This window comes from Lontra canadensis, unplaced genomic scaffold, assembly GCF_010015895.1.
Source record: "Lontra canadensis isolate GAN:19392208 unplaced genomic scaffold, GSC_riverotter_1.0 scaffold20, whole genome shotgun sequence".
Lineage (NCBI taxonomy): Eukaryota > Metazoa > Chordata > Mammalia > Carnivora > Mustelidae > Lontra > Lontra canadensis.
The window spans coordinates 12,539,485-12,564,814 of record NW_022631014.1 but is presented as its reverse complement, the minus strand read 5'-3'; the positions used below and the strand labels follow the sequence as shown (position 1 = coordinate 12,564,814).

General features: G+C 41.4%; 1 protein-coding gene across 3 annotated transcripts in view; it reads right to left on the bottom strand.

The window, feature by feature from the left end:
- TGFBR2 (transforming growth factor beta receptor 2) overlaps nucleotides 1-25,330 on the bottom strand; it is an 85,595-nt gene that overhangs the window by 18,255 nt on the left and 42,010 nt on the right. The gene's annotated exons all lie outside the window — the stretch shown is intronic.

Sequence of the window (25,330 nt, the reverse complement as noted above, 5' to 3'; positions counted from 1 at the left end):
TCCCACCCTCAAAGGACTGACAACTCCATGCTGCCATGGGCCACGTCTTCCTTTTTTACTACTGGAAACAGCACTGAACCCACATCAGGTCCTCAGTAAGTGTTGGATAAATGGATGAAGTATTTATTGAGTGTTAACTAAACCCAGGGCATTAAAGGAGGCTTTGGGAATAAAGAAAGAATGACAGCTCCTGCCTTGTATGGATGGCACAGGATAAAAATGAAGAGACTGGCACAGTTCTATCATCATCTTTGTTCTTTTATATACTCCAGCTTGTCCTATTCTGATCAATATTCAGGCCACCCTTAAGCAGGTGGTAGGAAGAGAGTGGGGAGAGGAGTCTGTGCAAAAGGGTCTCTTTGGAAGTCAGTTACCTCATATCCACCCAATATCCCTCTTTTTTCCCCAAAGGTATTATTTTTTCATTTGGGAAAGAGAGCGAGAGAGAGAACGCATGATAAGGGGGAGGAGGAGAGGGAGAATCAGGCTCCCCAAAGAGCAGGGAGCCTGATGCAGGGCTCGATCCTAGGACCCTGGGATCATGACCTGAGCCAAAAGCAGATGTTTAACCAACTGAGCCACCCAGGTGCCCAACATCCCTCTTTTCAATGTGCATGTTGATCTGAAGTTTCGTAGAACAGGAAATCTTACTGGCAACAGTGGAAATATTACTACAAAGGTGAGAAGAGTAAAAAGAAGGAAATGTAGCCGGTTTTCTAATTGGGACCACTGAGGCAGACCTGTGCGGTGATGGAGGAGAGTCCTTAGCCCCAGCTATCTGACCACACATAGTGTCGTGTATGTCAAACTTTACTTCATACACTGGCCTTGGCTGACTCTGGTCACATGGTTTTCCTTTAGGGAAGAAAAACACGAATAGAAACAGCGGCAAGCAACAGTGAAAGGCAGTTATGGTTCAGGGAGAGCTTTGTGGTGGGCTGTCTCCACTGGGCAAGAATGCCAGAATCCTATTGCTTTTATGTGTCATTCATTCTCCCTCACAGGTACCTACTAACAAGGAGACCTCATGATCAGATGCTAGATTCGCTCGTTCAACATAGAGCTGCTGGGTGACTACCATGGGTGTGGCCCTGCCCTCAAAGAGGTTACAACACAAGGAGAGGATTAGGACACGCACACAGATGAATAGTAACACATGGCCACCTGGGACAGGTGGGGAATGTATGCTGCAGTCTACACGCATTGGTGGAATGTAGAAAAGCTTAGAGAGACAGGGAACCACGGTGGCAAGGACTGTCTCTGAGGTGGTCAGTTGAAGATGGGAAAAAGTCAGTGATGGCTAGAAGGAATGTTAGGTTAGAAACTACGAATGTATGATCTGCTTGAGGAAGAGCAATTTTCCAAAACTGCCAACTCCAGCAAGGGAACCGAAAGAAAAAATGTGGGTGAAGGAACTGGACATCATGTCAGAGAAAGTATCTGTAATTGTTCAATAGGCAGTCTTCACCTACTGTAGGTGTTTGATGAGGATACAGTAGTAAGAATATAGTCCAGGTGAAAGGCAGAGAACCATAGCCTCTTGAAGAGAACCCATTACCTAGATCGTATTTGATATCATCACTTAACAAAGCACAGTGAAAAATGAAGCTTGTGCTGTGATGGTTTGGGGCGCTCGGGTTTTTATTTTGAGGGGCTATTCGAGTTTAACTTGACGTCCTGCCTGGTCTTAAGGTCAGTTCTAAGTAGAAACGCCAACTTCCACTGCCTATATATTCTAGATGAAAACCTTAGCTCTTATGTCTATCCGATGGCACTAAAAAAGACCCGGAAAAGTAACCCCAGAACATCTGAATTTCAGCAAACAAGAGGACAAAACAATCACCATTATGGGGAAAGATCAATTAGTGCATGAAAAAGAACAGGAAAGGGGAAACAATATGGTAACTGACTTGAAAACCCAAACTCTTGCTCACACTGGGAGGCATGAATGGGACAAAGGACAGGTGGTGAGAGTGGGGGGTGGAAGTAACAAGGCAATGACAGAGGGAACTGGAACTGCAAAAGTAGAAACAGTTCATGTGGACAAATACGGACTGTCCCCATTGTTCAGCAAAGTATGAGCCTGGAGAGCAAGGGTAAGGGGCCAGATGAAGGAGGTGTCCAAGTGGGAAACAATGTTCCCTCCCAGTAACTCTGCCTCTATTATCTGAAGGATCTCATGGATGGGTCTGCTTCAAGCACCCACTTGTCTGCCTCCACACAAGATGCCTTATCATCATAAATCGGCTTGATTCCCATGTTGCTTGTTTCCCCCAAGAGGAAGCGCGCTCTATAGGGTAAATCTACACATACTGATCACCTCGCTATACCCAGCACCTGGCTCAGAATGGGTACCTACACCAAGTGAATGTTGGTCACAGAAGCTGAATGGATGATGACTTCCACAGGACAAGAGCCCTCACACGTGTTTCTGTTCTAGAGCAGAGCTGGCAAACCATGGCCCCAGGGACTATTTTGTAAAGTCCCATACATTACAAATGTTTGTTTGTATTTTAAAGAGTTGTTTAGAAAAAGAAAGAGACTAAGAAGTTCGTGCAGCAGAGAAAATACCTGGTCCAGAAAGCCTAAAATATTGACTACCTGGCCCTTCCTAGACAAAGTTTGCTGGCCCCTCTTCTATAGATGTTATTTCTTTTAACAACCTCTAAGGCATTGGCAGAACGTGAGGAGACTTCACTTTGGTCCAAGGTGAATATTCTCTTTCACATATGGGGCAATGACAGAACTAGAAAATTAAAACAAACAAACAAACATTAATGGCATAATTACTTGGCTGTGTCTTCAATGGGTTAAAGAGCGCAACACGTTCAAATGAACAGTTCACTTATTGCTGCTAATTTTATTTGTAATTCCTGGCCATAGATGAAAAGAATCTTCCTCGTTAACTGCTATTCTTTTTCAGGCTGAGGGAAACACAAAAACAGAAATCCCCTGAAATTTATGTGTGAAGAAGATTCTAGAAATCACCCCCGCCCCTGTTCAATATCAGAAACCAAAGTTTTACTTTCCCCTCAAATTTCCTGTGATTTCTTTTTGAAAACCTACATGTAAAAATTTGGTGGGTCAGGAATTACTGAATAACATCTGTCAATCTTGAAACTTCAAAGAGGTGGTGAAAAACCCTAACAATAGCAAACCTTGTTAAAAGGGAGCTTTGGGATGTGGTTTTGTCTAAACAGGAGCCACCCACACCCTCTTACAGTATTAACCCTTGGGCTGCTACTAGAAAACCAACAGCTGTAAGTATACGCACAAGTTGGCATCTCCTTCACTCAGAAACTAACAGGAGGCATTTCTTTCGGCCAATCCCCAATTACACAAAAGCCCAGAAATCAAATACTCAGTATGAGCCTGGCTGTGTGCTAAGAGTTTTCTAGAATATTTGTATTTAATTGACAGACAGCTCTATGAGGTAGATATAACTATGACTGTATGCCCCATTTCACAGACAGGAAAGCTAAGAGCCGGACAGATTAAATGATTTCTCAAGATCATGCATTTAGGTAATAGCAAAGCTGATACCTGAAATGAATTGCCTGATTGGAGACAGACAATTAACCTTGCTCTTAACCCTATGCCATGTTGTCTCTACATTCACACTGGTGACAGCCAATTAAGAATGACTTTATAAAACTCTCAACTTGGGGCACCTGGATGGCTCAGTAGGTTAAGCATTTCCCTTCAGCTCGGGTCATGATCCCAGGCCCCACATCAGGCTCCCAGCTTAGCTGGGAGCCTGCTTCTCCCTCTGCTTGCTGCTCTACCTACCTGTTCTCTCTCTGTCAAATAAATTAAATCTTAAAATAAATAAATAAATAAAACCTCTCAACTTGCTAAATTAGTTGCCTTCACTGAGGCCTACACTACATGATTTTTGGCCATCGATTAAGTGATATCGGCCATTCTTAGAGAATGCATCCCAAAGGGCATGTTATAGGTGTGTGGACCATTCTCTTTGGTTTCTAACCAAGAACCGCTATTGAGTAGTGTCCCTGCCAATATGTGTCTTTTCCCTGCCTGGGAAGAAAAAAGTCTTATGCGAGGAGGAACCCTAAAATCTCTTTTGTCAGAGTCTACCCCAGGGCCTACAACATACGATGATCGATTCAATTCAAATCCACTGGAATTTTTACATAGACTTGACCATCACATTATGCTCCCTTGTGACATCACATCGAGTCAGACACAGGTATTCTCCACTTGTTAGACGTTCCTGTTATGCCACTCGCTCGTACAAAAGACTTACATTAATACCTGAGTTTGCCAAGGGTAAGAAATCCAAAGAGGACTGTCACTTCCACGGAAGGAGGCAAGAAGAGAAAACAGCAGTAAGTGTCTGTTTTGCAGCGAGCTGTTACAGAAGGGGCGTCCGTTCTAGCAGCGAGACTGGCCCCACCAAGCTCCTTCCCTGAGGACCGTACTTAGCATCTCAGCGTCCAGCCACCATAGCTTTGAACTCCGTGAACATCTGTGCTTTATCTTGATTTATTTTGGGCATCCGTTAACAAGATGTGTCCCACAGTATCAGAAAAGCCTCAACGTGGTTATTTTGGGGGGGTCTGGGAATGCTCAAAAAATGTTTCCAAATAAATTAATGGTAACTGCTTCTTTGCTTTATGCCATTTTGGCTTGCAGAAGGTTTCATAGGAACATTCTCTTTTTGGATAGTGGGGGATACCTGTAAAGTTCTGGGAGGGAAGGATTACAAAGAAGAGTAGAATTTCTCTAAGTTATAAAAAGTAAAGCTCTCCAGGGTAATAGTGAAAGTTGTTAGCTGAGCTACATGGGCAGAGTTCAGCCAATCTGTGAATGTAAATGGGCAAAAATCACATCTTTTTGTTTTTTCCAGCCATTAGCTAAAATTTAACATTTCCTATTAGCATCTGTAGCTATGACTTTGTCACCAATAGGAACCACAGATATTTTCATGCCATGTTACATTCATGGCAGATGTCTTGGTGTATCATTTATACTCATCACTGAGACATTTCGGTACCTTAGATCTGATGCTAGATCCTGTCATTTCAAACATGACTACAGAAGCACATGTTACTGTATCACAAATTTATTTTTAAAAATATTGGACAAGTATTTCTCAACATCAGTAATTTTCTTTGAAACCCCATGTATTTATTATACTTTAGGCATTTGAAAAACATCCCTTTGAGAAGGGGTCCACAGGGTTCTCCGGACTTCCAAGAAGTCCATGGCACATGCACAAAAAAAGCGAAGAACCCTTGGCAGAGGGAAGGCACTAGAACTCGTCTCTGCCAGGATTTCCTAGAGCAGAGATTTTGAGATTCGGCTGTCTCTGGGAAGTTACTAACGCAGGAAGCTTGTGCCAATGGCAGATCCTTCTGGCATGATGTGTTCTGTCCCCCAGGGGCAACTCTGAATTCTCTCAGACCTTCTGTCCCTTCTGTCCTGCAAGCAGGGAGGTCTGCAATGGAAAATGGTGGGAAGGCCTCCTTTGAAATCCCAACAATAATAAAGATACTAACATACAATGTGCTTTAAGGAACGAGGCAATTCATTTTATAAGCATCATCTCACTTTATTTCTCTAACAACCAAGTGAGGTTCTATTAATAGCTCTGTTTTCTAGAGAAGGATATTGAGCCTGGGTGGATTCTACAACATTCTTGTTTACTTAGCTTACTTAGGAAATGAAATACATGTTGCCCTAGTATCAGTTTTCCTGCCAATTTTCTCTGGCGCAGTCAAAGTAGAATTGTAGTTGTTAAAGAGAGAGTTTTTGTTCATCATCGTAACGCTCAGAGCTTGGCACATAAATAAGGAGACAAGTCAAATTTATTGAGTGGATGAAGGAATAGATTTGATGAATCAATCTGATGAGGAATCATTCTGCAGAGCTGAGCCCCTCTCCTCCAAAGGCCAAATTCCACGGAGGAGCCAGGCTCTCTCCTCTCTCTGCTTGGTAAATGCATGCTTCATAGCACACCAGTTTCCCTGTAAGTTGCATATAGCACCTGGGACATGAGTACTTGGGATGTGGTGTGAAGGAAGAAGCCCTATACTGGAAACCAGGAGACTGAGATCCTATTCCTGTATCTGTAATTAATCACCATAAAATCCGAGGAAGTCATTTAACCTCACTGTGACTCAATTTCTTATAAATGTTTATGGCTCTTGGTTCCACTTGAGAAAAAAAAAAAAATGCCTCATCAATAGAATACTTCCAAAGAAGAAATCAGAGCTTCCTGGCAAAATGGCCAATTCTAGGTCTGGGGCTAGCAATAATGAGTTTGGAATATTTTGTTATGCCATGTAACAGGAAGTGATCAAAGACTACTAAGGTCATGACGTGAAGACCCAGAAGCCACCTTGAAGAGATTCTCATTGGCCAAGACAGGATAGTTTGAAATTTAATGAAGATTTTAAAAAAGGAATGCACTAGGATCCATTAAGTATGCTTAAGCTTATGATATCAGAATGATTTAAAAATAATTAACAAGATGGGAACAAGACATATTGGTGAGGATGTGGAGAAAGTGGCACCCTCTTACACTGCTGGGAATACAAGCTGGTGCAGCCACTCTGGAAAACAGCATGAAGGTTCCTCAAGATGCTAAAAATAGAGCTACCCTAGGACCCAGCAATTGTGCTACTGGGAATTTACCCCAAATATACAGATGTAGTGAAAAGAAGGGGCACATGCACCCCAGTGTTCATAGGAGCAATGTCCATAATTCCCAAACTGTGGAAGGAGCAAAGATGCCCTTCAATAGACAAATGGATAAAGAATATGTCCATATACACAATGGAATATTACTCAGTCACCAGAAAGGATGAATATCCACCATTTGCTTCAACATGGATGGAACTGGAGGGGATTATGCTGAGTGAAGTAAGTCAAGCAGAGAAAGACAGTTATCATAAGGTTTCACTCATATGTGAACATAAGGAATAGCGTGGAGGACCACAGGGGAAGGGAGGGGAACCTGAATGGGAAGGAATCAGAGAAGGAGATAAACCATATGAAACTCTTGACTCTTGGAAACAAACTGTGGATTGCAGAAGGGAGTGGGGGGTTGGGGTAACGGGGTGATGGGCATTAAGGAGGGCACAGGATGTGATGAGCACTGGGTTTTATGCAACTAATGAATCACTGCACACTACATCAAAAACTAACGATGTATTATATGTTGGCTAATTGAATTTAAGTAAAAAAAAAAATAAAAACTTTTTAAAAAAGGAAAAAACAAACAATACACCAAATCTGCTGGTACTTTGATATTAGACTTCCCAACCTCAAGAATTATGAGAAATAAATGCTGTTAGCCAAAACAAACAAATAAAAAAACTCCAAAACAACAACAACAAAAACCAAACCAAACCAAACCAATTTATCAACTTCTGAGGATAATAGGATGTCAGCTCATTATACTGAAAACTAGAAAATGAAGAGAAACATCAAGCATGCATCCTGACTTTTTCACCGGAACCATAGCACAGGGTAACCAAAGAGTTGAAGAAAGCATCTCCTTATTAAATGATTCCAGCTAACAAATGAAAATTAGCTGATAGAAATTTTTAACCCTTAATTAATTAAATGGATCTAGGCAGCAAGCATCCATGCCAACTTATATCACAAAACAAAATAGTCAGACATAATTACCCTTGATGGAGGAGCAGAACCCAACCTATAGACTTGCCAAAGAGATCTAAACTGAGTCTGATGAAGACTCCAGATCCAGCTGCCAATATGCAAACAATACAGGGAACACAGAAAGGCAGCGAATTGCACCATGAATGCAATCAGCAAAATCCAGACTCTAAAGTAGTACAGATTACAGGGGTTATGATGTGCTATAAGGGGCAAAAAAGGAATTGGGGAGGGCAGTAGATTAACAGAAACTGTAGGTATATCAAATTACCAAAATAATAATAATAATAATAATAATGATAATAATAATAATAATAAAAAGGTAGTAGTAGTAGTAGTAGTAGTAGTAGTAGTAGGACAAGCTAGTGTCTACAGATGCAAACTTGGATGATAAAGCCTTTTAAGGAAACAATGGAAGTGATAATTACAAAAGAAGAATAGTGGTAACTCCGGAAGGAAGAAGAGTTTTGTGATTGAGTTGAGGAACATGCAAGAACTTCTGGGATATCTGGTAAAGTTATATTTTTTGGGCCTGGGCAGGGGTTACAAGAACATTAACATTATTCACTAAGTAGGACATTTGTTTTATGTGCTTTTCTGTATTTGTATTTTATTTTGGAATGAAAAGAGGTCTTTTTTCAAAAGAGAAATCACAAGAATAATTATAGAGCCCATGCCTTGCTACTGGGCTAAGTATATTATTTTGGATGCTCTTGGGGGAAAAGGAAAGGGGAGATAAAACTAACTTTATTTTGGAGCACCAGACAATGTGCCAGACATTTCAAATATGTAATCTCATTTGATATTCAGAACACCCCTTTAAGTATTTATCCTATTTTAGGGGTTAAGAAATTAATTTCCTTGTCTGAACATATAAGGACCACTACTGGTTCTTTCAAAGGTCCAACTGATGCTGCAAGACATGTTCTTGCAATGTGGAAGGAACGGCAGAAGGGAGGCAGGGAGAGGAGAGAGGAAGGAAGAAAGAGAAATTGAGTTTGATAAACCACTCAAGGGCAAATAGGGGAGCATGTTTCCTCCAAGTTTGAGCAACTCCAAAGCCTTTGTTCTTTCCATACTACCAAGCTGTCTCCCTAGCAATGAATGCCAAATTCTATTTAGTAATTCTGAAACTCTCCAACCAAATGTGCCCCACATGCAGAGGCCAGACCTAGTTGCAAATAAGAAACACTTTGCAAATGTCAGAGCCTTGATAAATAAATATTTTTTAAAGACAAATGTCAAAGATAAATGTTAGTATGCCATAAAAAAATACAAACTGGCAGAAAGCCTCAAGGGGAAAGTTCATGGTATACATTCCTTAGGAGCCATTTAAAAGTAAACAAGTTGCCTAGTAACACACGCACACACACACACGCACGCACACAAATGACCATAAAAACAGGTTGCTCTTAGCCTCTTCCAAGTCCCTTCTTATACCCAAATCCAACACTGGTTGCTAAAAGGAACTTCAAACTGAACCTCTATAATTCAGTTTCAAAAAAAATCTATCTATCTATCATTTGTAAATATTTTTAAATTGTAAATATTGTAAAAAAGACAATAAATGTAAAAAGGACAATAAATGAAGGTCAACATAGGAAAAAAGCCACAGGTGGGTCAGTTAATGTGTTTTGATAAAAGCTACATCACCATCGGTGAATTTGAGAGATGGGCTCCTACTTTTAATATTTGCAGTAGTTTTGGCAATTCCTCTACTTAATGAAGGCGTTTGGGGCACAAATTTACCAAGATATTAATTCATCCAAGCAATAGAAAGGGATAGGGATGATTGGTCCCTGTATGCTTTAGTGCGTGGGTAAATAAACACCACATGACAGCTCAGAGATTCTTGAAGATAACAGTGACAGTCTAACCACTAAGCTTTCACACGCCAATACCATCTAAAGCAACAGGATATATATGCAACTGGCTGAGATCCAAAGAAGGAAACCATGCTTGAGAGATAGGTTGTGGGGGAGGGGGTGAGGGGAGGGGAGTAGGGAGAACTTCCTGTCTCAAGTTATTCTGTTCATTATAATGTCAAAAAGCACAGCACTCATTTACTGAGCACTGACTTCATGCCAAACACTGTGTTTCGCATGGATTATTTTGAAATCTTACAGTGCACTGCTGGATATGTATTATTTGTTCCCATGCCCTAGAAATGGAAACTGGGAAATGTACATGAAGTGAGCTGAGGTCAGAGCAGAGGAGACTTGCAGGGTAGGTAGTGACACAGACAAAGGGGTGGGGCTTCGCTGAAGAGGGATGCTTATGGCGGCTATCAGGACCGTCAGCCAGCACAGGATTCAATGTAGAAAAGAAGACAGAGAAGAGGACAAGAGCCCTGGAAAGCGGCCAAGACTAGAGAGCCAAAGAAAAATAGAAGGAAGGAGATGGTAAAGATAAAAGTTGAAATCGGCGAGATAGGAAACAAAGACACAAGGTGGGGGGCAACAACACCCCAAACTGGCCATGCATACTGACTAATACAACACATAAGCCTCTGTGAGACTGTTAAGGCAATAAAGCAAAGGCACAGAGGTGCATCATTACAGATACGGCAAAGATTCAAAGCATCATGACAACTTTTTGCTAATAAATTTAAAAACTTGAAAATAATCGCTGAAGTCCTAAAAATATATATGTGTAACTTACCAAAACTGACTGAGGAAAAACTGTGAAACTTGAATAATCTCATAAATGTTAAAGAAATTGAGTAATAAAACATTTTCCTAATATCTTAATTTTTTTTTTCTCACCCTCTCTCTTGTTTTGAGCCTTTTACTGTCAAATTAGGGTCTTTGGTATTAACATGTCTGAACACACATCTCAGAATTTGAACTTTGCAGAACTGTCAACCCCCCATGCCAGATTTTCCTAAAATAAAAACACCAGTAGAATCCTTACAAAAATGTTAAGTCAGAATCCAATCAATCTGAGGGAAATGAAATCACTTCTCCAAAGAGATAGATGCACATCCATGTTCACTGTAGCATTATTTACAGTAGCCAAGACATGGAAACAACTTACATATCCATTGATGGATGAATGGATAAAGAAAATTTTATATATATATATATATATAAACACTACTGGTTCTTTCAAAGGTCCAACTGATGCTGCAAGACATGTTCTTGCAATGTGGAAGGAACGGCAGAAGGGAGGCAGGGAGAGGAGAGAGGAAGGAAGAAAGAGAAATTGAGTTTGATATATATATGTATATATGATATATATATATACACAATAGGATACTATTAAGCCAGAAAAAGAAGGAAATCCTGCCATTTATGACAACATAGATGGACCTTGAGTGCATTATGCTAGGCAAAATAAGTCACACAGAGAAAGACTAATAGTTTATCATCTATATGTGGAATCTAAAAAAAAAAAATCCAAAACAAAACTAAATGTGTAGATTTGGAGAACAGACTGGTGGTTGCCACGGGCGGGGGTTAAAGACAGGAGAAATGCATGAAGGTGGTCGAAAGGTACAAGCTTCCAGTTATAAGATACGTCTGGAGGATATAAAGTACAACCTAGTGATTCTAAAAATCCTGTACTTCATCTCTAAAAGTTGTTAAGAAAGTAAATCTTAAAGTTCTCATCACAAGAAAAAAATGTTTGTAACCATGTGTGGTGACAGATGTTAACTAGACTTATTGTGGTGATCGTTTTGCAATATATACATACAAGGAATCTTATGCTGTACACCTGAAACTGATGTAAGGTCAGACGTCAATTACATCTCAATAAGCAAAAAGAATTTCATTAAGCAGAGCTGGCCTGTTCCAAGTCAATGTCATAAAAAACAAGAAACACACAGATGAGGCAAAACAACCCTAGGCAGCCGCTGGTCCTTGACTGGATTCTGAATTTAAACATCAGTGACCCCACAGCTTTGGGGACATTTGAGTACTGACCATAATCTACACAGACACATGCTCACACACACACAGGCACATAAAGAGAAACAAGGGTGTAGTAAAATGTTAACACGGTAAATATTGAGAAGGGGAAAGTATACAAAGGTACCTGCCGTCCATGCTCCTTTCAACTTCTCTACAAGTTTAAAATGTTTTTAAATAAAAAGTGGGGAAGAAAGTAACCCAAAACACTTGAGCAACAGTGTTCCCCCAAAAGCCCCAAACACATAACAGTCCCAGATGAAGCTGAGAGCTACCCAACTTGCAGGGAACCGGTCATTTCAATTTTATACAAACTCTTTCAGAAAACAGAAAAAAAATGTACCAAGACTCAATGTACTTTATGAAAATAAGTACAACCAAATGCAGACAAGAAGAGTATGAGAAGAGAACATTACTGAACAATGTCACTCATGTACAGTGATTTTAACGATTTCAAAAAAAATAATTCTAACTAAATAGCAAGCCAAATCCATTAGACCACATGAAACAAAGATAAACCAGGAAAGCATCTCTTAGTGCCAAAAACAAACAAAACAACCCACTACCGTTTACCACATTAATAAATTAAAGCAGAAAAACTACATGATCAATTCAGTGGACACAGAAAGTATATGATGATGCTAAACACTTTGATGATATATACCAATGATCTTCAACAAAACTTATCCTAATGGGGAAATGTCAGATGCATTTTCTTTAAAAAAAAAAAAAAGATTTATTTATTTATTTGAGAGAGAGAGGGAGAGAGAGGGCGGGGAGATGTGGAGAGGCACAGAGGGAATCTCAAGCCAACTCCATGCCAAGTGCAGAGCCTGATGCGGGGCTCGATTTCACAACTCTGACTTCATGACCTAACCTGAAACCGAGAGTCAGAAGCTCAAACCGCGTGAGCCAACCAGGTGCCTCTAGGTGCATTTCTTGTAAAAATAGGAACAGGCGGCCAACCAGAGCCATCTCTGCTGAATATGAAATGGAGATCCTAATCAGTATAGTGAAACAAAATGCAAGCATCTGCATTACGACAGAAAGAATTTTTATACCTCGACAGTTTCATGAAGCTTAGTCTTTTACATCTGTTATCAGTGACTCTTGGTGTCCAAATGTCCCTGTGCTGGCTCCTCTGCTATATTCCAGATTCACTGACATGGGGCTTCTTTTCTGATGAAATAATATGTTTGTAAAAGATGATACAGGTATCAGGAATGACAAGAAGTTCATGTCGTTAGAAGTACTCTTGTTTTCAGTCAAGAAACTATTATTTCCAAACAGACCAACACTAAGTACATTTTGTTGAAACAGCTTATTCGAGGATTTTTATCCCAAAAGTCTCCCAATATAACCCAGTCATCTTTCTTCACCACGCTGTTTTGTCTGCTGCCTGGGATTTAAGGTCCCTTTACTTTGCTTAAACTATTTCACACAATATTCCGCAGCAGCCACTATGTTTAAAGCCCTGAAGTCTGGGCTGCTCTTGGAAGGGGAGTTCTCTGGATTGTTTCAGGACTAAGTGATGTGCTAATACGTTCTTGCTACTTCACCTCCCCACCACAGTGTGGGGGACACCACACTGAGCTGAGATCCAGTTTCATGGCTTTTTCAATGCACACCGAGAAGCTGACTTTTTTGGCAATTTGCGGGGAAATTAAAAAAACAAAACAAAACAAAACAAAAAACAAAACAAAACAAAAACCTAACTCTAAATTCAAACTAGTAACATTTTATCAGGCAATAGGAAGCTCCCAAAATAAAGTAGATCCTGAGATTAAAAACTTTACAGAAACCGTCCTGTGTATTTAGAAGCAGTATAACTTGTTTTAAAAAACAAACAAACAAAAAAACAAACAAAAAAAAACTTTGGAATCTGATTTTTAGATCTAGCTTTGTGTTTTTTCTCTTCCTCGTCCGCATAATGAAGACAACCTGGGACCAGCCCCACTGGGGTTTTTATAAGGCTTATAAGAGATCTTTGCCAAGCTCTTAAGTGTTTGTCAAGCTCTCTAAGGTGAGGTAGAAAACACTCAAGAATTGCTTGCATTATTTTGTGATGAACCCTAACAAAAAACAATTCTAAATAATAACATATTTTACAGATTTCCAACCAGGGGAAAAAAAAATCCTGGTCTGGTAAAGAAGCATTAAAATATCACGAAGTATGTGGTTTGATTGATGTCTTGTTGGCCTCTTTTGTGTCATGTTGAATGATAATGTGGCTTTTAGAGAACCTATCTTCCCCATGACCAAATGAGCTGCAAGATTCTCTTTCCCGAAAAAGTGAAATAAGTCAGAAATAAGTTTAAGATAACATAGATTTTGAGAGTTTGAAGTGAAATAGCCATTCTAAAGTAGAAGGTTCATTTAGGAAAGTTGGGAGGTCATCTGGCTGTCCTGGGAAAATGGAGGCATGTGATTTTGGTTTGGATGTCGTCCTCTGAGGGATATAACTCAGCTCGACCATATGCCTAATGAAGCCGGATCCAGCTACAATAAAGAAAATGACAAAAGTGAACCACAGATATCGCTATCTCCTATATATTTACTGAATATGTTTCACATAGGTTCATTCAACATGCAAAGAAATTATTATGGATCCACAGACCTCTTTAGGGACAGACACACTGGGATCCCCAGACAGTGAGATAAAGGATTTCATATGAAGCACAACAAACTGTCTCTCTTGATTCTGTTATATCCCATATCCTTACCAGTTTTCTTTTGTTCTTGTCCCACCACACATGCATACAAACACACCAAGCCTCCATATTTTACACACACACACACACACACACACACAACTTCCTAACTTGGTAGTTCCAAGATCTTACCAACATTTTCTGCATTTTTATAAAAAATTTTGGTGGTGAGAAGCCTCCATAGTTCAGTGGTTAGAGCACGGGTCTTGTAAACATTTTGGTGGCATGATAGAGAAAGAATCTCTTGGCAAACCTGCTGCTCAAAATTCCTCAGTTTATGCTGGAAACTAATGTAACACTGTGTATCAACTATACTCAAATTAAAAAAAAAAAAAAGAAAACAAAGTGTTCCCTAGACTAACAACCTCAGCAGGCATTACATGGGTGCTCATTTGAAATGCAGAATCTCAGCTATGTCCTAAATTCCTAAATCAGAATCTGCATGTTACCAAGTTCCCTAGTTGCTTCATTTTCACAGTCCAATTTGAGAAGCGGGGCTTTAGCAAACAGGGGCCAAGTTCCTTGGTGCTCCGCCATAGAAATGGACCTGTTTGCAAAGCCCTAGTAGAACTGCACTCAGTGCTAGCCAGTGAGAAAATGGTCCATTAGAATTTACGAAATCAACTGCTACAGGAGTGAGGAGTGAGATAGGATTTCTCATCCATCGTCCCAACAAAAAGCAAACAACTAAATTCAGGCAAACAACAAGAATCATTTTAATTAAACAACAGAAGGACAGTGAGCTCACTGGGCATACAAGATTGAATTTAGCTTCCAGAATATTGACAGAACAGTCTGACATTCTGGACAGACTCTGAGGATAATTTTTCCCAATATAATGGAAAATGTCTTCCCTCTTGTCCTTGTGATTGCTTTATTCCAATTATACATAGTTTAAAACTAAGCCATTCCCTAGCCTGTGCATCCTATTCCATTGTCTACCTTACATTAGTTCCTTCTTACCTTTCTCCCCAACAAAAGTACCTTAAAGGTGGTCCAGTCTGGTATGACAACCTCTTCTGGAATATTCCTGAGATCAAAACTCTGGTGGAAATGTTACAACAGAGGGACCACACTTTTCTGTAAATCATCCCATAATCTAATCTCAATAGGTCTAGCTACAGATCTATTAGGATAAAGTCTAAACACTGGGATATTTACAAATTTACTCTTATATTAAGTCAAATGTGGCCTTCCTGCTCATCTACTTACTGATTTTCATGCTATTCTTTAAAGCAAAAGACAAAAAAATGGCTTCTTGTTCTGTGGGATGGAGGTCAGCTCTTGAACCCTTGGTGAGCATTTCATCTGCTTCCCTAAACCACTTATTTTTCAGGTTGCACATCTGTTTCCTTCAATCGCTCTTCAAAAGACTTATACACCAGACTCTGAAGTCTGTCTACCCAGCACACAGCAGACCCCCACTAAATGCCAGGTCCTTTTCCTAAGTGTAAAGCGATCTATTCTCTGAAATCATTCTTGCTATTCCAGATTCTCCATGTTTCACTAGACCCGACTACAATACTTAGAATGTGATCTGTTTAGCAAAGATTACATTGGGACTCTTGCCGGCCCTTCGGAGGAGGGCAGTTAAAGACTACTGTTGGTTGGTCAGTTGGTTCTCTTGTTTTGTTTTGACACTCTCTGCCAGATCCCCTGAATTCAAAATGACCTTCACTCACTTGTAAACCCCTGGGTCTTTATCACATGAGCAGATGCCAAGCTGCTTTTGATGAGCTACTGTTCTGCAATCAATTGCCTGAACCTATATGCCCGATTTTCCATGAATCTGTTAAGTTTCATATCACTAGTCATTCCAGGCCATTAAAACCCTAATTCCGGGGACACCTGGGTGTCTCAGTTGGTTAAGCGGCTGCCTTTGGCTCAGGTCATGATCCAAGCGTCCTGGGATCGAGTCCCACATCAGCCTCCTTGCTCAGCGGGGAGCCTGCTTCTCCCTCTGCCTCTGCCTGCCACTCTGTCTGCCTGTGATCGCTTGCTCTCTCTCTAACAAATAAATAAATTTAAAAACAAAACAAAACAAAACAAACAAACAAACAAACCCTGATTCCGTTTCTGCTGTGGTAGGCCTTCCTTCCATTGCACTTACCATCTTTCATGTTCTTCCTTGGAATATAGATTTTTGCTACTTTTGTCACTATGGCTTTGGGAGGGCAACCAACATAACAGAGAGACTAAACCAAGCCAGGCTTTGTCCGAGAAATGATCACATGCTTATTTCACCACCGACAGAGCCGCAGCCTGACCACTTAGCTTGGATTTTGTTAGGCTCCACCACCCGCCTTGATTTTTCCATTCTTTTTTGGGCTGCCTACCTGGATGTCATCTTCTACTCTGTCTAGGGGCACTTCATGCTCTCAGAAAGCTTGAAAGCAGAAGTACAGTAAGTTATTTCAATATCTTCTCCAACAGGGACACCAGCCCATTTTGGAAAACATGTTAATTATTCCCACTATGGATCCCCCTTCGGCCACTTGCAACACATCCTCATTTGTCCTCTGGCCTTTCAGGGGAACCATAGCTTGTAAAAGATCCTCCTACCTGAGGATCTTCACCTCCTACCATTACGCACACCACCTCCCCTCGTTTGTCTTTGCCAAAGCAGTGATACCCCAAATATGCCATCCAACTTTCTAGTCACAGTTTGGGGTTAACATATGCCTGCTCTGATGTATGATTTCATCAGTTCTAAAACCTCAGATGCTTCCATTCAGTGAGGTACTTGTTTGGAAGCAATTGCTTCTAAGTTATGGAAAGCACGAGATTACCCTATAATAAAGAATCCTATTATTCCTCAAGGATATGATAATATAGGTTTTTTTTTTTTTTTTTTGGTTGTTCTTTTTCTTTTCTTCCTCGAACCTGGAAGGCTGAATTTCAGCTACTTCCTGTGGTGGTTGTCATTCTTTAATTGTTACCATCCTTTCCAGGTTATGTGAGGAACATGATGAAAAATTTAAAAATATTTGGCAGAACAAACTGTCTTGAGTTCAGTGGTTCCCAACACTGGCTGCATATTAGAATATCTTGGGGAGGTTGTTTTTTTTTTTTTTTTTTTCTAATCCTGATACCAGGCCTCAGACCAATTAAATCTGAAACTGCAGGGCTAAGACCCAGTTAATGAATAGTTTTTAAAGATTCTCAGGTGTTTCCAAAGTGGAGCCAAGGCAGAGAACAATGACTTCAGCTGGATGGGAGAAATAGGTATTCTGAATAGGATGGGACCTGAAAAAAGAAGGAATGGGAGGAATTTTAATGCCTACATTTAGGATCCATTGTTCTTGACACTGGAACCAGCTATATCCTCATGAGTCAACACGAGGTATATTTTTTTAAAGTAAAAATATGAATTATGTCCTTGAAATGATGAAAGGTAACAACAGGGAGACCCCATTCCTCTGTAAATCATTCCATAATCTAATCACAAGAGATCTAGCTGTAGATCTATGAGGATAAGGTCTAAACACTGGGCTATTTAAAAATTTCCTCTTTACATTAAGTCCAAGTGGACTTCCTATACATCCACTTACTGGTTTTCATGCTGTTTTCTAAAGCCAAAGATAAACAAAATGGTTCCCTCCTAATGACAGTATAATGACGGCTGGTAAAATTGATATTTTGCATAATTAGCACCATGCAGGAGTGATTTCAGGATCAGAAAAGGTTTTGCAAAAGCATGTCCGCCAGATGTCCAAGCGGTGGTAAATACAGCTTCTGGAGTTCAGTATGAGCGGAAATGAAAGTCAATTTCATGGTGGTTAGCTAGCGCGCTGGTGTTTTTCCATTGGTGGGACCCTGGGACACTTGTAAAGCAGCAAAAGGGTCTCCGTGGACACTTTTGGCCATCACCCACCCATGTGTTGTTTGTGGAACACGAGGAGGTGGTCACGGGGGTGAGGCAAGACGGCAGACGTACCACCTGATCAGACCAACTGTTTAGCTGGTCACTCACATCCAGTGGCTGGGATTCCAGACAGATCATGTCCTGACTGGATTCCGCTAGGCCATGATTCACATCAAAATGAGGTTCCAGAGTGGAAAAAGTCACAACAGGCAACCACATCTGGCCTCAGAGCTTCTTCGTTTACTGTGCTGCTTAGGAAAGGAAAAAAAAAAAATCTACAGAAAAGAGTTGCTTTGTCCAGAGATGCTACTAATATATTCTAAGCTGCACTCGACTGAGTCACGATGCCCTCTGGCACGGATGACCTTTATTATTTTCTTGGCCAGACACGGGCCATAATCAGTTTCAGAGGCTGCTTTTGAACCCCGCTCATTCACAACCCAAGAACCCTGGAGCCCTGAGTCATCACCTCAAATAACTGATTTCTCTTCCCAGGAATGAAACCAGGGACTTCCAGCCATAATTTTCTTCCTCTTCTAACAACTCTTCGCGACCTTATTTCCACACTTACTTTTGTCTTCTGCATTTCGACCGGAAAGTCAATCTGGTTTGTTTCTCCTAAAACAAAAACGCACAGCTGGCGAGACAGCTCTTTTGAGTTAGTGTCTGCACAGTTCAAAGGCAGCACACCCAGAAGTCCTACAGCTGCCAGACCGCCATTTATTCTTCGTGTTTCTTCCACGCAAGAGCTAAGAGTTTCCCCAAGAAGCCAGTTCCATGATGCTGGGACGGAACCACCCCAAAGTGGGGTTTAAGAGAAAGGGGGCCACACTCCTGGGTCGTCTCTGACTCAGAAACCAATAGGACTCAATGCGGTGTGGCAAGGCATGTGACCAATACAGACTGGGTGGCTGGATGGCGCGAGGCCATGTGATTAAGGTCACAATAGGTCCAGGGGGAACCAGCTGGCTGAGATGTTCTGCTAGCAAGTTAAACATAGACAGGAAACCGCGTGTCTGATACTGTAAAAAAAATCATTTGTCTTCCTGCCAGAGTTAGGCCTGCAAACCAAAGAGGCTGTTTTCATTTAAAAGAATTTCTACAATGAGAGAGGAAGGACTGGAACTCTGTGGCTACTGGGAGCCCTTGTCTTTCTCCTCTCAGCCTCTCAGGCTCAAGGGCACGCGAACTGCAAAGGTCTGCACGTAGCAGGCACGTCAGCAGTGAACGCACATTGGGCGGCAGCCCACTTCGGAAGGTCTGCTTCTCTGCTTAACCACATGGGTTGAACTTGGAGTCAGAAGTGGTTTCTAGAGTCCTCATGTTTAAGTTGACTGTACATAATTGATGTATTTACTGATAGTTCCATCCTGTTTAACAACAACAAAAAAGTCTCATGTAACCTATAGATAAGAACAGTAGAGAAGGAGTACAAGAAAAGAAAAGGCGGGGGAGGGAGGGGTGGAATGAAGACAACAAGAAGATAAATGTGGACTATAAGGCAAGCAGGGGGTGTTGTCAGGGCCCACATACTCTCTAGAGCCACGACTTAGTTGCTACGGAAGGGGGATATACAAAAACCATGATGAACATCAGGGGCTGAAGTTTGTTTTTGTAAATGAAGTGTTATTGGAACACAGCTGCATCCAATTGTTTATATGCCATCTCTGGCTTCTTCCACAGCAGAGCTGGGGAGCTGGGACAGGGACAGGCTTTAGGGCCTGCAGAGCCAAAAAATATTTACTAACGGGTCCTTTAGCAAAGACGTTTGCTGACCTCTACTCTGTACATTTTAAAGTGTCCTTAAGATCAGAAACGAAGAGGACACTGTGAGGGAAACACCCTTCCTAAGCGGGGCAGCTGAGAGAAATTTCTCCTTGCTTCCTCAGGGAGAGAACAACACAATGCAACCATTTCCCCAACAGCATTCCCTACAGTGTACATATCACCCTGATTTCATTTCTCAAAGCTCCTTGCTTATCTGGCTAAATCCAACAAGACATCTGAATCTAGGGGAGCAACAGTAACTATTTATAGCCCAAGTTTATCGAAGACTTGCTCTGGGCCAGGTACTATTTCTAAGTTCCCTATGTGAGTGAATAAGGTCATTTATCCTCACAAGAATCCTGTCCAAAGAAGCACAATTTTTCTCTCTACTTTTCAGAGGGGAAAACAGAGGTGAAGTGGTTCACTCAGGGACACTTTATTTGTGGCTTACTGGGGATTTGCACTCAGATCATCTTGGGGGGTGGGGAGGGAACCATGAGCTTCTCAAAAGATGAGCATCCTGCTGGCCATCCTTTACATTATAAACATCATTTCTCACAAGCCCGTCAAGAATGTAGGCCTGAAGTTGTACTTCTTGCCAAGATTTGTTGAATGGTGAGTCTGTACTTCAGCGACCCATCCTGTGCCCACAGAACAGACGGCCTCTGAGGTGAGGGGTGCAAACCATCATGGATATAAGCCTGAGGAAAAGCATATTACCCTCCCCTATCCCTCCCACCTGACTGTGGAAGGGTGAGGGCATTCCCTGAAGAAGACACAAGATTCTCTGGTTCTCTGTGGGCAAAAGGTGAAGAACCAACTGGGACATCTTGGGAAACTCATGTCACTCTCTGGAGACCCATTTCTTTGTAAGTAAAATGGCAAGTGTAGCTGAGCTTATTTCATGGGGCTCACTTCAGCATAAAAAATTTATGAGTCTAAAAAGGCAGGAGATAACAAGTGTTGTCAAGGAAGTAGAGGAAAGGAAACTTGTTTTGCACCGCTGGTGGGAATGTACATTGGTACAGCCACTATGGAAAACAGTATGGAGGCTCCTCGAGAAATCAGAAATAGAACTACCATGCGATCCAGCAATCCCACTTCAGAGTAAATAACCAAAGGAAATAAAAACAAGATCTCAAAGATTGTCTGCACTCCCATAGTCACTGCAGCATCACCCACAATGTCTGAGACACAGAAACCACCTAAGTGTCCATTAATGGGTGACTGGATAAAAAAGTAATGGAATACACACACACACACACACACACACACACACACACACACACACATACACAATGGAGTATTGCTCAGCAATGGGAAAGAAGGGAATTCTGCCATTCACAACAACACGGATGGACCTTAAGGGCATTAGGCTAACTGAAATAAGCCAGAAAAAGAAAGACAAATACTACATGGTATCACTTACACATGGACCCTTATATTAAAAAAAAAGAAAGTCAAACTCATAAAAAGTAGAAAAGTGGTTGCCAGAGGCTGAAGAGTGGGAGAAATAGAGAGAGGTTGATAAAAGGTACAAACTTTCATCTGTAAGGTGAATAAGGTCCGAAGATCTAATGTAAAACATGGTGAGTATAGTTGATAAAGGTCTTGTATAAACAAAATTTGTGAAAAGAGTAGAATTTAAATGTTCTCATACATACAAATAAATATGTGAGCTGACGGACATCATTGATTAGATGAGAGGAATCCCTTTATAATGTACGTGTAGAATTTTTTTTAAAGATTTTATTTATTTGCTTGACAGAGAGAGAGAGAGCACAAGCATGAGGAATGGGAGAGGAAGAAGCAGACTGTCCGCTGAGTAGGGAGCCCAACATGGGGCTTGATCCCGGGACCCTGAGATCATGACCTGACCTGAACGCAGAGGCTTAACTGACTGAGCCACCCAGGCACCACTGTATATGAATACTTCAAATATCTTACAATTGTACTTGCCTATTATACCTCAATAAAGCTGAAAAAAATGCTAAAACATGATGCTTAAAAAAAAAAAAAATAGAACCTAGCGGCACCTGGATGGCTCAGTCAGTTAAATGTCCAACTCTTGATTTAGGCTCAGGTCATGATCTCAGGGTCGCAGGATCAAGCCCTGCATGGAGCGCCACACTAGGTAGTAAGTCTGCTTTGCATTCTTTCTCTCTCTCTTTCTCTTCCTCTGTCCCTCCCCTGTCTCTAAAATGAATGAACCTTTAAAATATATATATATTTATTTATTTTAAAATTTAAAAATTTTATTTTATTTATTTTATTTTTTATTTTATTTATAAAATAACATTTTATTATTTTTGAAATATTTTATTATTTTATTTTAAAATTTAAAAATATTATATATACATATATATATGTATGAAACAAGACAACATATCTGTAAGTGGTTAGCACAGGTGACTAATCTATCACAGACTCCCAACCAAAGACAGTGATCATCACTGCTAATGTTCTAATATTCTATGAATTTCCATAGCCTGGACCTTGGACAAGGTTTTAGCCTGTTGGCTCTTCAGTTAAGGAAGGGGCTGGGTCTCTGGCCTTGAAACCAGACTTCTCAAAGTTCAGGACTGGAGTTTAATGCTAATTCCTTTTCCTGCAGAGCCATGGGGACTCCCAATTTCTGGAATGAGCAGTTCAGCTCCAAGTCAGGGGAAAAGTGGAATGGCCAGAGGTCGAGTCATCTGGGAGCTGGAAGCTCCTATAAGCCACCTTCTTGCTTTCCACATACCCAGCTCCAGCAGATGATCATAACAAACAACCAAGGAACAAACTGACTCAGGCAAACTTTTTCATGTTACTCTATTACTTGGCCAGGGCTGGCTGCCCAGGGCTACCAAACAGCTCCTTGGTAGACCCCATTCAGAACATCCTAAAAGCATTCCTAAATGTCTTCTTGCTTTGGGAAATATTAGGGGCTAATCCCACAGACAAATTAACATAAACATTATCATGGAAACAAAAGAAATATTACCTAAAAGGTGCTTGATATCTACATGCATCTGCTAGCACCAAGTTTGTGGAGTATATAAATGAATTTTTTACTTTACTAACATTGTTCAAAGACAGCCACGTTTCATGGCATAGTTCTGCTACATGATACATGAATGGACTGAGTACAGTATCTTTAGCTCATTTCCAAATGCTCAGATTTAAGACCAAATGTATTCCTCTTGGGCTGATTAGCTCAGCAAGACACCAGCATGAAATTAACAGGACTCATCTCTGGTTTCATTCCTTGCTGGGTGAGTTCACACCAGGGCTTTTTACTCTTCAGTGTGCAAAGAAATCACCAAGGACATTGTTACAGGGAAGATGCTGGTAGGACAGGTCCAGGAGGTTGCATGTGTCTTACAAGCTCCCTGGTAAGCCTGCCACCACTGGGGAGCCAAGACTTTGGGTATGAAAAGTTTTCAGCATTCAGAATAGTTGTGTTCCTTGGCACGGCATTCTCCTTCCTCAGGGAGGAAAGAGAAAGACAGAAGGCACCTGCTGTGTGCTGGCTACTGAGCCGAGCTCTCCCAGAATCACCTTCTCTACCCCCCACAGCCAGCCTGGGCAATAGGTCCCCCTATCAGCACTAAGAGATCGAGAGCGGCACGGCCATTCAGTGAGAAGGGCATGTGGCCCGATGTGAGCTTTCTGCTGAAAAGAAGAAGGAGTGCATCTCTTTAGTGAGGACAGTGTCATTACCCTCATCACCGATTTGAGTGGCACTTGTGAGTCTTTCCAGTTTTATTTAGCTGCTTCCTGCTGTGATTCTGAGTCAAAACAGGAACAAGGTGTCTCATTTGTCATATCATCCGGCGATAGGAGGGATGTGGTTAGCTGTCATTAGAAATCCTAGACTCGACATGCCCCCTTGCCTCTCTGAAGGCATGTGGAGGATGAGGCACAGATACGCAGCGGGATCTCAACGCTCTGCTGGCATGCCCTGGTCGAAACACTGCTATACGACCTCAGTGCCGGAGCAGACCTAGGCTGCACCGTCCCGTCCACGGCGCACGCAGAAGTCCCAGACCCTATACAAAGGGCCCCCATAAAACCAGCAGCCACTGGTGACTCCTCCCGCTGGACCGGGCACCGATGCAAATGTTCTGCCTGCATCCATCTATTCAATCCTGACAGTATCACGAAACCCCCACCCCGCCCCTTTATTTCCATTTCACACATGAGAGGATGGAAGCAGGGAGACATCAGGTAACTGGCCCAAGTTGGCAAAGCTAGTAAGTAGCAGGTCGGGCCCTCAGTGCATCGAAAGCCATCTCGAGATTTCATTCTTGACCAATTAGGTGACACTAGTCCTCTCTTTCCTAAAACCGCAACAATCACCTTGCTCAGCCTCTGCAAATGAAGGGTCTTCACTGCCCTTGGAAACTGGTGATGCAATGAATAAAACTGAGTGGTTTTGTTTGATTCTTAAAGTGTCAGTGGGAGATCAATAACCGCATAATGTCTTTGCAAAGTGGGTATGCCATCTGCAAGTGAGCAGAGCAGCTGGCTCTGGAGTCCTCTTCCTGCTCAGTCTTGGAGCCTGACAGGTCTCCTTTGACAAACAGCTGTCACTAGGCCATCAATAAGGACTAACACAAATGCCCACTCTTCTAGGTGGAATCTGAGGTCTGGGTGAGTCCAGGGGGCAGACCCTGATTTCTTGGAACTGTACACAACAGCTTTTGGCAAAAGAGAGGATCCATTCCCCCTGAATGTCAGCTATCAGGAATCACAGCCCTGAAAATAAAGATTTGCATTTAAAAAGAAAATCTTGGGGCTCACCTCTTTCCCTTATTTATTTATTTTTTTAAAATATTTTATTTATTTAACAGAGATCACAAGTAGGCAGAGAGGCAGGCAGAGAGAAAAGGGGAAGCAGGCTCCCTGCCGAGCACAGAGCCTGATGTGGGGCTCGATCCCAGGACCCTGAGATTATGACCTGAGCCCAAGGCAGAGGCTTTAACCCACTGAGCCATGCAGGCGCTCATCCCTTAATTTTTTAAAAAGATTACTTATTATTTTAGAGAAAGACTGAGATCATGGAAGGCAGGGGCAGAGGGGGAGGAAGAGAGAATCTCAAGCAGACTCCTCCACTGAGCACAGAGCCCAAGACGGGATCCCACAACCCTGATATCATGACCTGAGCCGAAATCAAGAGTAGGATGCTTAACCGACTGAGCCACCCAAGCACCCTTTCCCTTAAGTTTTTAAGAAAAATGGAAGATGTAAGTAATTATCATTTGCTGAGTTTGCAGATCAGAAATCTGGTAACAAGAACAAAGTACTATACTGATAAAAACACAGCTTAAAACACTTCAGAGTGTTTGTGTTTGACATTTTATTTGACTTGGAATGGAGAAATAAAAACTGCTTCAAGAGATTTCATTTCTTAGTGTAAGAGAGAGATGGTGGCAATGAGAGGG